Raw genomic sequence first — 15,504 nt, 5'->3', positions numbered from 1 at the left:
AGGGAAGTCCTTGCATTTTTAAATGGTTGAAAGAAATCAAGAGTATTTTTGACATTTAATACATTCAAATTTACAGGCCAGGCACTATTCTTAGGTACTTGAGTTTAACCGATGGATAGACAGATGTACGTTAGGCTAGTAATAGGCCAATACACAGGCCATATCTAATGTCTGGGAAAGATGGGAGGAAGCCAGAGTGCCCCAGCTAGTTACCTGTGGAATTAGGCTGGAACTGCTGCAGAGGAAGGGGGATCAGGATTGGTGCTAACTCCCTACCCAGCTTGTAGGGAGCCTGCACTGGACAGAGCAAAGCGAGTGACAGGAGCTGTCAGAGTGCAGCAAATGGTGGTTGCACCCCTTGCACAACCGAGGGGCCCCTGACCTGTAACCACACTAGGACGCTCATGACCACAGTCCTTAAGAAGGACTACTGTGCTCACCAGAAGTTTGAAGGATGGGCTGCAGAATACCCACCAGCCCAAGAACGTGGGAGCTGCCAACAGATCTTGGAAAAACATTTCCACTTCCTTTACAAGCTCCTAGATTTCAAATATTTTCTCTTACTGCATCAGTGTTTCCTTCATATTCAAAGACAGCTGCCACTGTATGAACAGCAGTTGGTAAATGTTAATGTGCTAAAAATGTTATTCAAGTCCAAGGCAGAGGGACTTGATATAATTAATTGACAGTCATGTGATGGAAATTTCTAACCATTTTGGGGTATTAGGAATACCTCACTCTCACCATTCAGAGTAGGTAGGCTCCTCGCTGAGCCCAGGGAGGTTATGACAAGGCCAAGGTCACACGGCAGAGGGAGCTTTCTCTATAGACCTTGAATAAGGAGTATTAAAATTGAAAGGGAAAATGATGGACACCAGGGTTGGTTGGCCATGTAAAAGGGGTTTCTTTTGAGCCTGGGGTTGGATCCAGGTCCTGGATCCAGTGGTTCCTCACTGCCTCGTGCAGTAAGTGCCGGTATTTGTTTCCTCGGTGGACTAGATTGCTGCTTCCTGAAGGGAGAAATGGGAGCTTTGAGATATTTAGGACTTACATTTACCTATAAGAGGTGCAGCATAAGATCAGCTTTCCCCCCCCGCCCCGATACGCAGACCTCTCACTGTTGTGGCCTCTCCTGTTGTGGAGCACAGGCTCCGGACGTGCAGGCTCAGTGGCCATGGCTCACGGGCCCAGCCGCTCCACAGCATGTGGGATCTTCCCGGACCGGGGCATGAACCCGTGTCCCCTGCATCGGCAGGCGGACTCTCAACCACTGCGCCACCAGGGAAGCCCAAGGTCAGCTTTTAAAAGACAGTCAACCCCGTGGTGATGCTGGCCATCCCTCAATGGCCTACTGAGAAGCAGGCAGCATCAGAGTGGTGGCCAAGAGTTGGCAGTCTGGAGTGACAAGACTGCATAGTCTGCATTCAAATCCAGCTCTTCATGCACCAGCTGTAAGCCTCAGTGTCATCTGCAATATGGGACCTCCCTCAGAGGGCTGTGGGGATGAAGTAAATAATGCACTGAAGCAGTTGATTCAGTGCCTAACTAGGAAAAGGGGAAGAGGAATGAGGAGTGAGCAGGGTTAAAGTTTTGGTGTGGACCCCTCCCCAGCAGACATGGGCTGTATGCTGGATAAAGCAAAATAAGACACAGGGACCGAAGACAGTGGGAAGGGGCAGGTCGTCAGGGGGGACATCAGGCAGAGCTGGCATGGAGTTGGTGCTCAGTGTCAGCCTTTGGAGAGATGCCAGTTCCCTTCTAGTTCCAGGATTTGCATTTGGAGTAGAGTAACCCCTCGAGGTCTTGGAAAGAAAGGAGGTAGGGTGACGTGAGGACTAAAATCCTGGGCCTTACACTCACCTCCAGTTGAATCCCACCTCTGTTACTGAACCAGCTGTGGAAACATCAGGAGACTTATCCAGAACCATACCTACTTTGGGTTTGTAAGGATTGAATGATAATGTCGGTCAAGGATCCGTCCTACCAGATAGTGCTCCCATTTTACAGATGAAAAAAAGTTAAACAATTCTCAAACAAGAAAATAAAATTTAAAAAAAAGAAGAAAGGGGAATTCCCTGGCAGTCCAGTGGTTAGGAATTGGTGCTTTCATTGGCCAGGGTTAAAAAAAAGTTCCACAATTCTCATTCCTGCTGATAGCAACTAACAGTCTGAGTACTTAACATGGCAGGTAGCTGCTGTCAGCAGGAATGGCAATGAGAACCAGATTGAACAGGAAGTAGATTTTCTTGGAAAGAACAGGGTGAAATATTAACCATTTACCCTTCCCTGAGGATGTTCTGGCCCAGAGAAGCAAACATGAAGCCCCTGCTTATACAAAACGTTGGGTATTTGGGGAGCCAGAGGCAAGCATGACCCTCAGAGGTATTGCAGTCAAGAGAGCGTGCCGTGCATCTGTGCCCGTGCACATCAGATACGCCCGTCTGGGAACGGAGGGAGGGAGGGTGGCAAACCCTCGGAGAAAACTAATCGATGACTCTTCATTGGGAGCAACTTTGCCCCCCAGGGGACATTTGGCAATGTCTGGAGCCATCTTTGGTTGCAACAACTAGGGGACGGGGAGGTGCCACTGGCAGCTAGAGGATGTGTAGCCAGGGATGCTGCTAAACATCCTTACCATGCATGGGACAATCCTCCACAACAAAAAATCATCGGGGGCTTCCCTGGTGGCGCAGTGGTTGGGAGTCCGCCTGCCGATGCAGGGGACACGGGTTCGTGCCCCGGTCCGGGAAGATCCCACATGCCGCGGAACGGCTGGGCCCGTGAGCCATGGCCGCTGAGCCTGCGCGTCCGAAGCCTGTGCTCCACAGCGGGAGAGGACACAACAGTGAGAGGCCCGCGTACCGCGCAAAATAAATAAATAAATAAATAAAAATCATCAGGCCCAAAATGTCAATAATGCCAAGGTTGAGAAACCGTGGTTTAACAGCCCTGTGGCCAGCCAGAGTGAGCTTTTCGAGACACAGATCTGTCGGCACACCACTCCCCCTTGCAATCCTTCACACTACTCTTCGGATAAATCTCACTTCTTAACATGGCCCAAAAGGAGCACGGGTGGCTCCTACCCTCTCTTCACTCACAAAACTGGATCCAGCCACACTGACCTCTTTGTCCCTCAAAGCGTCAAGCTCCACCCGGCCTCAGCCTTCCCACTATTATTCCCTTGACCTGGAATGTTCTCCCTCCTCACCTGGTGAACTCCCATTCATCCTTCAGGTCTCAAGCTACTTTGCACCTCCACAGGGAGACCTTCCCTGACGGCTCCTCTCCCCTCAATCCAGTTAGGTCCTGCCGCTCAGTACCTCTAAGTCACCCTGTGGAGTGTCCTTCCCAATTGTAACTGTAAAGGTCTACGTGTGGTTAGTTAATTGACGTCTGTCTCCCTCATTAGACTGAGCTCTACAAGGATAGGGTCTGTCTTGCTCACTGCTGATTGCTCTTACATACCAGCAGCTGGCATAACAGAGGTGCCCAATAAATATATTTGTTGAGAGAGTGAGAAAAGGAAATGCTCAATAAATTTGTTGAACGGACGAATGAACGAATGAGGAGAGGGACATACAAGAGAGTAAGAGCAGTGCAAAATGTGTGCCTTAACGTGTGTTTACAAAGGGTGAAGGAGGAATGACTTGCCTGGGGAGTTGCGGGAAGGCCTCACCCAGGTTCACGAGGAGGCAAAGGGTGTGTGTGTGCGCATGCGTGGTTGGTAGGTAGGTGGCTGGGGTTTAAGGCACTAGGGAAAGAATCTGGAGAATCGGGCACATCATGAAAGCTCAGGCGTAACGAGTAGGGAATGGCACTGTTCTCACTACTCACCCTCTGTAGGAGCACCTCATTCACCACCACACTGGTGGGCCGACACCTGCACTTGAACTATGGTCACTGATGAGGCCACCTGCAGCTGCATGTCCAAAGCTGTCGCTGGAGACCCAGGAGCCATGGGACAGGACTTCTGCCTCAGCCTGACCCTAAGTGGAACTGCGTTCTCTCTTTTTTAATTAATTAATTAATTAATTAATTACGTTGTGGCTGCATTAGGTCTTTGTTGCTGCACGCGGGCTTTCTATACTTGTGGTGAGCAAGGGCTACTCTTCGTTGTGGTGCACGGGCTTCTCATTGCGGTGGCTTCTCTTGTTGCAGAGCACGGGCTCTAGAACGCAGGCTCAGTAGTTGCGGCTCAGGGACTTAGTTGCTCCGTGGCATGTGGGATCTTCCCGGACCGGGGCACGAACCCGTGTCCGCTGCATCGGCAGGCGGACTCTCAACCACTGCGCCACCAGGGAAGTCCCAGCCCCATTTAATATTAACACATGGTTAATCGTGAAAGCCACAGTCACAGTGCAACCTACCTTACCGTTTAAATGAAAGAAGACAGGCATTACCAACAGTTAGGTACCAGAGTAACGGAAGTAAGACAAGATATAGTCCCAGTTTTACAGCTACAATGAGCCTGCTACTAACAAACCACGTCAGCTTTGGGGACTTCAGTTTTCTGCCGCTCAAAATGAGGAGATTGGTTCTAAAATCATGAACCTCTAATGCTACATTTGTAAGTCTCTAAATGTGTATCTGATTCATTAGAAAAAGTGTTTCCACTGGGGCCACCAAAGGGAGATAGGCATTGGAACAGAACGCACATGACCTACAAAGAAACAACTGTTAGTTTAATCAGAAAGCCTGTGGATCTAATTCAGGGTCAGCTGCCTCCGACTCCCGCTTATTCATTCCGCAAACGCCCAATACAGACTACGAGGTGGATGCATGGTGCTAGGTGCTGGGTGCTGGGCTGCAGAGGTAAGCCACATCCACAGGCCCCCATCTTCACCGGCTCACAGTCTGCAGGGGACAGACGAATGTGCAGACAGCCACAGCCCCTGATGCTAAGTGCTGTGCTGAGGAAGGCACTAGGTCCTTGGGAACCTTCCCTGAACATGGGAGTGAGGGACTGAGGAAGAGCAAGCTGAGCCCCGAAGGCCAAAGAGGAGTTAGATCTGGCGGGTGGAGTGTGGTGTGTTCATGTCCTACACAGAGGATACAGACTGTGAAAAGGCCCAGTCAGGAGAAAGCTGGGAGGGACTTCCCTGGTGGTCCAGTGGTTAAGACTCCACGCTTCCACTGCATGGGGCATGTATTCGATCCCTGGGCAGGGAACTAGATCCCACATGCCATGTGGGCGCCCCCCCCAAGAAAAATAAATAGAAAGCTGGGAGACTTTAGGGAACTGAAGGTCACTCTGTGTGGCAGAAGTGTGGGAAGGGGACATACTCAGGGGTGGCGGGAGAGGGGTGCCCAGAGGAAGTAGTAATGAAGGAGGAAGCTGGAGAGTAAGCAGAGGCCAGATCAGTGGGAGGCTCAAAGCCTTGAGACAGAGCTTGGATTGCATCTTGAGGCCCAGAAAAACATTGAAGGGCTTGAAAATGGACAGATGCCTATCAGGTTTGGGTTTAAGAAATCACTGGGGTTAGTGTGTGGAGTGCTAAGATCAGACTGGCTGGGGATGGGGGAGCATAGGCTAGAAGCAGAGACTAGTAAGAGGCTGTGGTTTGTAGTCCGCATGAGAAAGAATGGTGGCCAGCACTAGGGCAGAGGCAGTGGAGATGGAGTTAAATGGACAGAGGAGAGATCTCGTAGAATCAACAAGACTTGTGACTGACTGAGCGTAGGAGAAGAGGAAGAGGGAAGTGGCAAGGATGATGCCCAAGTTTCTGGCTTGAGCAACAAGGTGGTTGGTGGTGTCATTCGCTGAGAGGGAAAGACCATGAGAATAGTTTTCTGGTGGGAAAGCAGAGTGGTCAAGGGTTCAGTTTGGGGTATATTTAGCATGGGATGGCTGTAAGCCTTCCAGGTGAAGATACTCAATAGACAGTTGAGTAGTGAATATTCGAGTCAAGAGAGAAATGGAGAAATCTGTGGGGTTAGAGGAGGGGTTTTGTCTTGACCCGGGAAGTGACAGCTTGTTTGCCTAATGATGTGAAGGGCACAGAAGGGAAGAAGTAGGAACACAGAGGGGACAATACAAATCTCGTCAGTGGATCAGAGCTCCCAAGGGCTGGGAAGTGATGAGTCAGAGCACAGGAGTAGGGATTTGTCTCACAGAGGAGGAGAGCCTAGGATTTAAGAGGTCAGACTCTGGAGTCTGGGTTGGAACACTTGGTTCTAACACCTTCTAGCTGTGAGAACTTGGGCAAGTCACTTACTTTCCCTGAGTCTCTGTTTTCCTTGACTATAAAATGGGGAAATTATGAGAACCTCGGAATTTCAGTGTGATGATTAAAGGAGATAATGCATGCAATATGCTTACTAGCGATGGAAAAAAACCCACAAAAACTCCCACAACTTAAAAGTTGCAAGTTATACTTTATTTGGGGACCTTAGTGAGGACTACAGCCCAGGAGACAGCCTCTCAGAGAGCTCTGAGGCAAGGGAGGAGCCACGATATATAGGAGTTTTTGGTGGAAAAAAAATATAGTCAAACATCAGAAGATGACTGCTAATCAAAAAAACAGACCTCTCACGTTAATGATTTCAGCACTTTTCTATGTGTGGGAAGATGCCAGAGTCTGGGCTCATGGAAATCATTCCTTAGATATGCATCTTAACTATCTAGGGCCAGTATCCTGTTTCTCTTCGTCTGAATTCCCCTCAGGGCGCGCTGTTGGGACCTCTGCAGTGGCTGATGGTTTGATGGTGGGTGACGTTCTTGTTTACTGAAATGGCACGCAACCTTTTTTTTGTCTGCATTACCATAGTGCCTGGCATGCAGTTAACACCGCATCAGTGGTAACTGTTATAACAGGAGCACAGGAAGGGAAAAATGGGTGCACATGCAGGTCAGTTCATAGGTTTGGTTGCAGGAAGCTGAACAAATTCTTTTTAGGTGATTTCTGTCTTTTTGATAAAATAGAAAGTGAGGTTATCTACTTGAGGGGGGTGCTACCTGCTAATGTCTCTTTGGGGTAGAAAAGCCACTCATTTGGCACTGACTAGGAGATAGGACAGTCACTATCAACAGAGGGTCAACAAGACTGCCAGCCACTTAAATCATCAAGACTTGCTTTTATTTATTTGTTTGTTTGTTTGTTTTTGCGGTACGCGGGCCTCTCACTGTTGTGGCCTCTCCCGTTGCGGAGCACAGGCTCCGGATGTGCAGGTTCAGTGGCATGGCTCATGGGCCCAACCGCTCCGCGGCATGTGGGATCTTCCCGGACCGGGGCACGAACCCGTGTCCCCTGCATCGGCAGGCGGACTCTCAACCACTGCGCCACCAGAGAAGCCCCAAGACTTGCTTTTAAATTAAAGTAAAAATGAAAACAGCGGAATGACTCCTCATTTTGTAGCTTAGTACCAAAACTTGTAGATTACAGGGAATTCCCTGGTGGTCCAGGGGTTAGGACTCGGGACTTTCACTGCCGTGGGCCCATGTTCAGTCCCTGGTCGGGGGACTAAGATCCCACAAGCAGCGCAGTGTGGACAAAAAATAAAATAAAATAAATTTAACTCAGTTATCTTAAAAAAAAAAACTTGTAGAGTACATATTCAGAAGTATTTGTTCATCTGATTTTTTTCCTGATCTAGTTTTTTTTAATATATTTATTTATTTACTTATTTGAATGCACTGGGTCTTAGTTGCAGCATGTGGAATCTTTTAGTTGCAGCATGTGGGATCTAGTTCCCTGACCAGGGATCGAACCCGGGCCGCCTGCATTGGGAGCACGGAGCCCTAGCCACTGGACCACCAGGGAAGTCCCTCTAGTTTTTTAATAAACTTTATTTTTTAGAACAATTTTAGATTTAGAGAAAAGTCGAGAAGATAATATAAAGTTCATAGTTTATTCAGATTTTTTTTAGTTTTTACCTAATAGCCTTTTTCTACTCCAAGATCCCATCCAGGATACCACTTTGCATATGGTAGTTATGTCTCCTTAGGCTTCTCTTAGCTGTGATAGTGTCTCAGACTCTCCATGTTTTTGATGACTGCTGTCGAACCCAAGTTCGTGGGCCCAATGTACAGTGAGGCCAAACAAACCAAAACGTTTGAGTTTGGATCACAACTCTTTGTTTGGCCCTAGCAATGAACCTTTCTCTGCTCCAAACTCTGATGTTTCTATTTGTTTGGCCTCACCATGTATCAGGCCCATGAACTTGGGTTCAACAATATGAGCTTGACAGTTTTGAGTACTGGTCAAATATTTTTTAGGATGCCCCTCTATTGGATTGTGTTTGACATTTTTCTCATTATTAGACTGAGGTTATAAGTTTTGGGGAAGGAAGATCACAGAGGTAACGAGCCGTTCTTATCAGATCATTTCAAGGGTATGTACCCTCACCATGATTTATCATCATTGATGTTGATCTTGATCAACTGGCTGAAGTAGTGTTGGTCAGGTTTCTCCACTGTACAGTTACTCTATTTTCCCCCTTCCCGACTGTACTCTTTGGAAGTAAGTCACAATGTGCAGCTCTCTTAAGAAGTGGGGAGTTATGCACCCCCTCTTTAACTCTTCAAGGGACGAGTAGCTCCATAAATTACCCAGAATTTTTCTGCATGGGAGATTTGTCTCTTCTTCCCTATTTACTTATTATGTCATTTGTTTATATCAAAATGGACGTATGGATTTTTATTTATTTATTTGGCTAGGTCGGGTCTTTAGTTTGCGGCAAGCGGGATCATTTAGTTGTGGAACGAGAACTCTTAGTTGCGGCCTGTGGGATCTAGTTCCCTGACCAGGGACCGAACCCCGGCCCCCTGCATTGGGAGCATGAAGTCATAACCACTGCGCCACCAGGGAAGTCCCGGTACATAGCCTTTTTGAATTGGCTTTGTTCACTTAGTAATAATGCATTTAAGGTTCTTTCATGTCTTCCACTGGGCCACTAGTGAAGTCCCTGCATATTTATTTTATACTTATGGTATAATCCACTACTTCCCCAGCCCAGAATCAGCCATTTCTCCAAGGAGACAAGGAACCTTGGTTCCTTTTGTTGGAGAAAGGTATTAGAAACTACCATCTAGGCATTAGATATGTTCCATCTGAATAAACGTTAATTTGATAACAAATTTATTATCTTGGAGTAACACAGTTGCTTTTTTTATGAGTCAGTGTTCACACAGAGAAGCAGGACCAGTGGGAGATATATAACGAGGGATTTATTGCAAGGAATTGGCTTCTGTGATTACAAGGCCTGAGAGGCAAATTGGGAACTCTCAGGGCAGGCCTTCGGGAAAGGCAGACAGGATCTCACAGGCATAGCTGTCCACTGGCTGAAGCTGCTGCCCACAGGCAGAATTTATTTTCTTGGGAGAGCCTCAACTCAGCTTTTAAGGCTTTGCACCTGATTAAATCAGGCCCACCCATGTTATCTAAGATAATCTCCTTTACTTAAAGTGAGCTAACTGTGGACTTTAATTACATCTGCAAAATACCTTGACTGAAACACCTAGATTAGTGTTTGAGTAACTGGGGGCTGGAGCCTTGCCGAGTTGACATATCAAAAAGACCATCACACCTTTAAAATGTTCTGAATTCAGGAGGACCTTATCTGTTGAGTGTGCTCCATAAACGTACATTTTCTGGATGACTGAGGAGTGCGCCCATACGAACCCAAGCTTTTAGACTGTTACCTATTTAGGATGTGTCATAAACTTCTCTGCCTTCTTCAACAGAGACACTAAACACTTTAACCTGGTTGTAATGACCCAGGGCCCCTATGTGAACACCATTGATCACACTGAACTGAGCTTACAGGGTTGCTTCAGGGCCTCTGAGGCCTGGAAGGAGCCTTATCTCCACACCCAGGGACCTCATTGCTCTAGTTCTTCTAATTCCTCTGTCAGCTTTCTATTTATATACTTCTTCCTCCTTCCCTTTCTGAAGGCCGCCCCTCCTCACTTCTCTTTCATTAATTCAATAACTCTTTGTTCTCACTGCTCTCTAATCTAAGAGGACATTTCTCTCTGGTTCTTTCTGTTTCTTTTTTTTTAAGTAACAGTTTTATTAAGATATAATTCACGGAGTGTACAATTCACTCATTTAAAGTGTACAGTTCAGTGGTTTTTAGTATATTCACAGATATGTGCAGCCATTACCAAAGTCAATTTTAGAACATTTTCGTCACCTTAAAAAGAAATTGCCGATAGAAAGCCCAGAAAGAAACCCACGTGCTTATGGTCAATTAATCTATGACAAGGGAGGCAAAAATATACAGTGGAGAAAAGACAGTCTCCTCAATAAGTGGTGCTGGGAATACTGGAAAGCTACATGTAAACGAATGAAATTAGAACATTCTCTAATACCATATACAAAAAATAAACTCAAAATTAAAAAAAAAATTCAAAACAGATTGAAGACCTAAATGTAGGACTGGATACTATAAGACTAGAGGAAAACATATGCAGAACACTCTTTGACATAAATCACAGCAATATTTTTTGGATCTGTCTCCTAGAGTAATGGAAATAAAAACAAAAATAAACAAGTGGGACCTAATTAAACTTAAAAGGTTTTGCACAGCAAAGGAAACCATAAACAATGAAAAGACAACCTACCGACTAGGAGAAAATATTTGCAAATGATGCTACTGACAAGGGATTAATTTCCAAAATATGCTAACAGCTCATACAGCTCAATATCAAAAAAAAAAAACAATAAAAAAATGGGCAGAAGACCTAAATAGACATTTCTCCAAAGAAGACATACGGATGGCCAACAGGCACATGAAAAGATGCTCAACATCACTAATTATTAGAGAAACGCAAATCAAAACTACAATGAGGTATCACCTCACACCAGTCAGAATGGCCATTATTAAAAAGTCTACAGGGGCTTCCCTGGTGGTGCAGTGGTTAAGAATCCCCCTGCCAATGCCGGGGACACAGGTTCGAGCCCTGGTCCAGGAAGATCCCACATGCCGCGGAGCAACTAAGCCCATGCGCCACAACTACTGAGCCTGTGCTCTAGAGCTCACAAGCCGCAACTACTGAAGCCTGTGCGCCTAGAACCTGCGCTCCGCGACAAGAGAAGCCACTGCAATGAGAAGCCTGTGCACTGCAACTAAGAGCAGACCCTGCTCACCGCAACTAGAGAAAGCCCGTGTGCAGCAACGAAGACCCAACGCAGCCAATAAATGAATAAATAAATAAATTTATAAAAAAAGATCCAATGCAGCCAAAAGTAAATAAATTTATTAAAATAAAATAAAAAGTCTACAAACAATAAATGCTCGTGTGACTTCCCTGGTGGTCCAGTGGGTAAGATTCTGTGCTCCCAATGCAGGGGGCCCGGGTTCGATCCCTGGTTGGGGAACTAGATCCCACATGTATGCTGCAACTAAGAGTTCGCATGCCACAAATAAGAAGTCCGCATGCCACAACTAAAACCTGGGGCGGCCAAAATAAATATATATATATATATATATATATATATATATATAAATGCTTGTGAGGGTGTGGAGAAAAGTGAATCCTCGTACACTGTTGATGGGAATGTAAATTGATACAGCCACTATGGAGAAGAGTATGGAGGTTCCTTGAAAAACTAAAAAAAGGGGACTTCCCTGGTGGCACTGCGGTTAAGAGTCTGCCTGCCAATTCAGGAGACACGGGTTTGATCCCTGGTCTGGGAAGATCCCACATGCCGCGGAGCAACTAAGCCTGTACGCCACAACTACTGAGCCTGTGCTCTAGAGCCTGCGAGCCACAACTACCGAGCCCGCGTGCCACAACTACTGAAACCTGTGCGCCTAGAGCCCGTGCTCTGCAACAAGAGAGGCCACCTCAATGAGAAGCCCGTGCACTGCAACGAAGAGCAGCTCCGCTTGCCACAACTAGAGAAAGCCTGCACGCAGCAACAAAGACCCAACACAGCCAAAAATAAAGAAATAAATTTATTTTTTAAAAGGAAACTAAAAATAGAGCTACCATATGATCCTGCAATCCCACTCCTGGGCATATATCTGGAGAAAACTCTAATTCGAAAAGATACTTGCACCCCAATGTTCATTGCAGCACTATTTACAATATTGTGAGGGACAGTCTGGTGGGACTGAACTCTGAACCTTTGGAATCTGATGCTGTCTACGTGTAGTGTCAGAATTGAGTTGAATCGTAGGACACTCAGCTGGTGTTGGAAAATTTCTCCTTGTTAGTGTGAGGGAACTTCCCCCCACTGGAATTGGTACCAGAACCTATTTACCATACGACTGAGCCATTCCACTCCTAAGGTATCTAGGTATTTACCCAAGAGAAATGAAAACATAAGCTTATATGTGAATGTTCATAGCAGTGTTATTCATAATAACCAAAAGATGGAAACAACTCCATTGTCTATCAACAGAGGAATAGATAAACAAAATGTGATGTAGCCATACAATGGAATCTTATCCAGCCGTGAAAAGGAATGAAGTACTGATTCAAGATACAACATGGATGATCCTTGAAAACATGCGCTAAGTGAAATAAGCCAGTCACAAAAGACCACATATTATATGATTCCATTTATATGAAATGTCCAGAACAGGCAAATCCATAAGAAACAGAAAGGAGATTAAAGGTTGCTTAGGGCTGAAGAGGATGGGGGATGGGGGTGGGGGGGTGATAGCTAAAGGGTAGGAAATTTCTTTTTTTTTTTTTTGCGGTATGCGGGCCTCTCACTGTTGTGGCCTCTCCCGCTGTGGAGCACAGGCTCCGGATGCGCAGGCTCAGCGGCCATGGCTCACGGGCCCAGCCGCTCCGCGGCATGTGGGATCTTCCCGGACCGGGGCACGAACCCGTGTCCCCTGCATCGGCAGGCGGACTCTCAACCACTGCACCACCAGGGAAGCCCCCAAAGTCACCTTATTAACATACAAGAGACACCTTTATCACTCTTATCATAGGAAATTCCAAGGGCTTTAGGAGCTCTGTGCCAGGAATGGGGTTGAAGACCAAATATATGTTTTTTATTATAAATCACAATATTATGTATGGTAACTCTGTGTTTAACTTTTGAGGAACTGCCAGACTAGTTTCCAAAGTGACTGTATCATTTTACATTCCTACCAGCAAAATATGAGTGTTCCAATTTCTCTATATCCTCACCAATGCTTGTCATCATCTGACTTTTTGACGATAGTCATCCTAGTGGATGTGAAGTGGTACCTCATTCTGGATTTGACTCGCATTTCCCTAACAACTAATGGTGTTGAGCACCTTTTCCTGTGCGTGTTGGCTATTTGCATATCTTCTGAGAAGTGTCTATTCAAGTCCTTTGCTTGTGTTTAAATCAGGTTTTTTTATACTTTTGCTGTTGAGTTGTAGGAGTTCTTTATATATTCTGGATACTAGACCTTTATGAGATACATGTTTGCAAATATTTTCTCCCATTTTGTGGGTTGTCTTTTTACTTTTTTAGTAGTTTCCTTTCAGGCGCTAAAGTTTTTAATTTTGATGAAGTCCAATTTATCTATTTCTTCTTTTGTTTCTTGTGCTTTTGAGGTCAAATCTGTGATTCCATTGCCAATTTATTGAGTGCCTTCCATCTACCAGGAACTAGGGATAACGTGGTGAATAAGACAGACTTGGTTCCCGCCCTCATGGAATTTACGTCTAGTGGGGCAGGGGAGATATTAATCTAATAACTGCATGAATAACTTCTCAAGTGTGATAAGGATTAGAAAAGGTACAGTTCTAACCTAGCCTGAGGGTCAGAGAAGACTTCCCCAAGGAGGTGACATTTAATCTGACATTTGAAGCATGAGTGGGAGTAGGCCAGGTGAAAGGGGGCAAGGAATAGAGGGAAGAGTGTTTCTGGACAGGGAACAGCATGTAGGAATCCCAGAGTTCAGGAAAACAAGGATCTTTTGAGGAACAGCAAGGACTGTGTGGCTGGAGCAGAGTTGGGGGCAGGCGTGAGTGGGGAAGGGATGAAATGACTTAGGGAGAGAATGTAGAGTGAACTTTCCATGACTTCAACCTGGTAAGTGCCAGCAACTAAAGCCATAGGACGTCATGGAAGACTAGAGAAGAGAGTTTCAAGGAGGAGGAAGTAGCCCACATTGGCCAGTCCTGCCAAGAACTGAACAAAGGTAAGGACTTGCATTTGGCAGACGGGAGGTCATCATGGGAGACCTTTGTGGAAGCAGTTGTGCTGGGATGACAGAGGCAGAAACCAGAATGCATAGGAGTGATTAAGAGCTGAGGAAATGGAGGTGTTAAGGGAGGAGACCTCCCTGTGGAAAATCTTGGCTGGGAAGTGTTTGTCACCCAAAGAGCCTGGCTCCTAGTAGGTGCTCAACAAACATTTACTGCACTGAACTAAACTGAGGGTGAGCTCCAAGATACAGGAGAGGGACAACTGATGGAATTAGGCTGTGGGAGGAAGCGGGCTTGAGAGCATGAGTTACATCTTGAAAGAGAGAGGTATGCTCCTTCCCTTCATTAAAATGAACAGAAAGAGGGAAAACAGGGAGGCTGGGTGTGGAATGCAGGGTATGTTGTCTGGGATGGGAGGGGGCATTTCTATAGATAACAGGGTCAAGAGACAATCGACTTGTGTGCTTTTATTCTCTTCAGAGGATTTCAGCTTTAGCCCTGACTCCAGTTTATGACTTTATCTGGAAATAATATCTAACCTATTTAATAGTTGGTGGACAATTACTTACTAAGTTACTGCTTTTACTTCTTCTGTGGGCTGAGAACAAGGTAAGTCGGCTTGTTTCGATTTTGTCTAAAGTAAAAGTGTGTAGGTTGTGAAGAACATCAGCAGAGGAACCAATATCTCCGTTGAGGAGCAGCCACTCATCTGTACAGAGGGAAAATCATTTGCAATCAATGTGGACACATTTTAGAGGTGGGATAATTCAGGTAACCACAAGATCTCTCCTGGACTACCCTAGCAGATAAAGTAGTTTCACCACAAGAGCCTGCTGAGTACCTTAATTTTTCCAAACAAGAATTTATTTGTTAATAAATTCTTTAATAAATTTGTTAATAAATACATTCTCTGTTATTTTCTATTTCCTATGTGTCCTGCAGCATTGCTAGGCATTGCATATGTATTTTCTCGAATCGTCAGAACAACCTTGCAAGGGAGCTTGTATTGTTCCCATTTTACTGATGAGGAAACTGCAGCTCAGAGAGGTGAGTGATTTGCTCAAGGTCACTAATCAGTAGCAGGTTTCGGAACCCAGGTTAGGCTGAGCACTTTTCACCACGCCAGCAGTTTTGGCAATTTTGCTCCCGGGGCCATTGTGCGACCCCTGCCGGTCTAAGACAGGGGCACGGGATGGCGGGGAGAGGTCCCAACCCAGCTTCACCTGAGTGGCTCCGCACTTAGTTTTACACTTGGGGCTCTGAGGTAAGCTCCAGTTGAGCAAAAGAGAGAACAAAAAAAACAAGTTTGGAGGCTACTGCCTTCCACAGGGATCTTTGAATTTCCCAGCAGAAGCATGGCTTTCCTTGAAGCGTTTCTCCTGAAACGCTTTGCTTGTATGATGCATTTTACCCCACTT

Source organism: Mesoplodon mirus (assembly GCF_964341445.2).
Source record: "Mesoplodon mirus genome assembly, chromosome: X".
Classification (NCBI taxonomy): domain Eukaryota; kingdom Metazoa; phylum Chordata; class Mammalia; order Artiodactyla; family Ziphiidae; genus Mesoplodon; species Mesoplodon mirus.
This window is presented reverse-complemented; position numbering follows the sequence as displayed.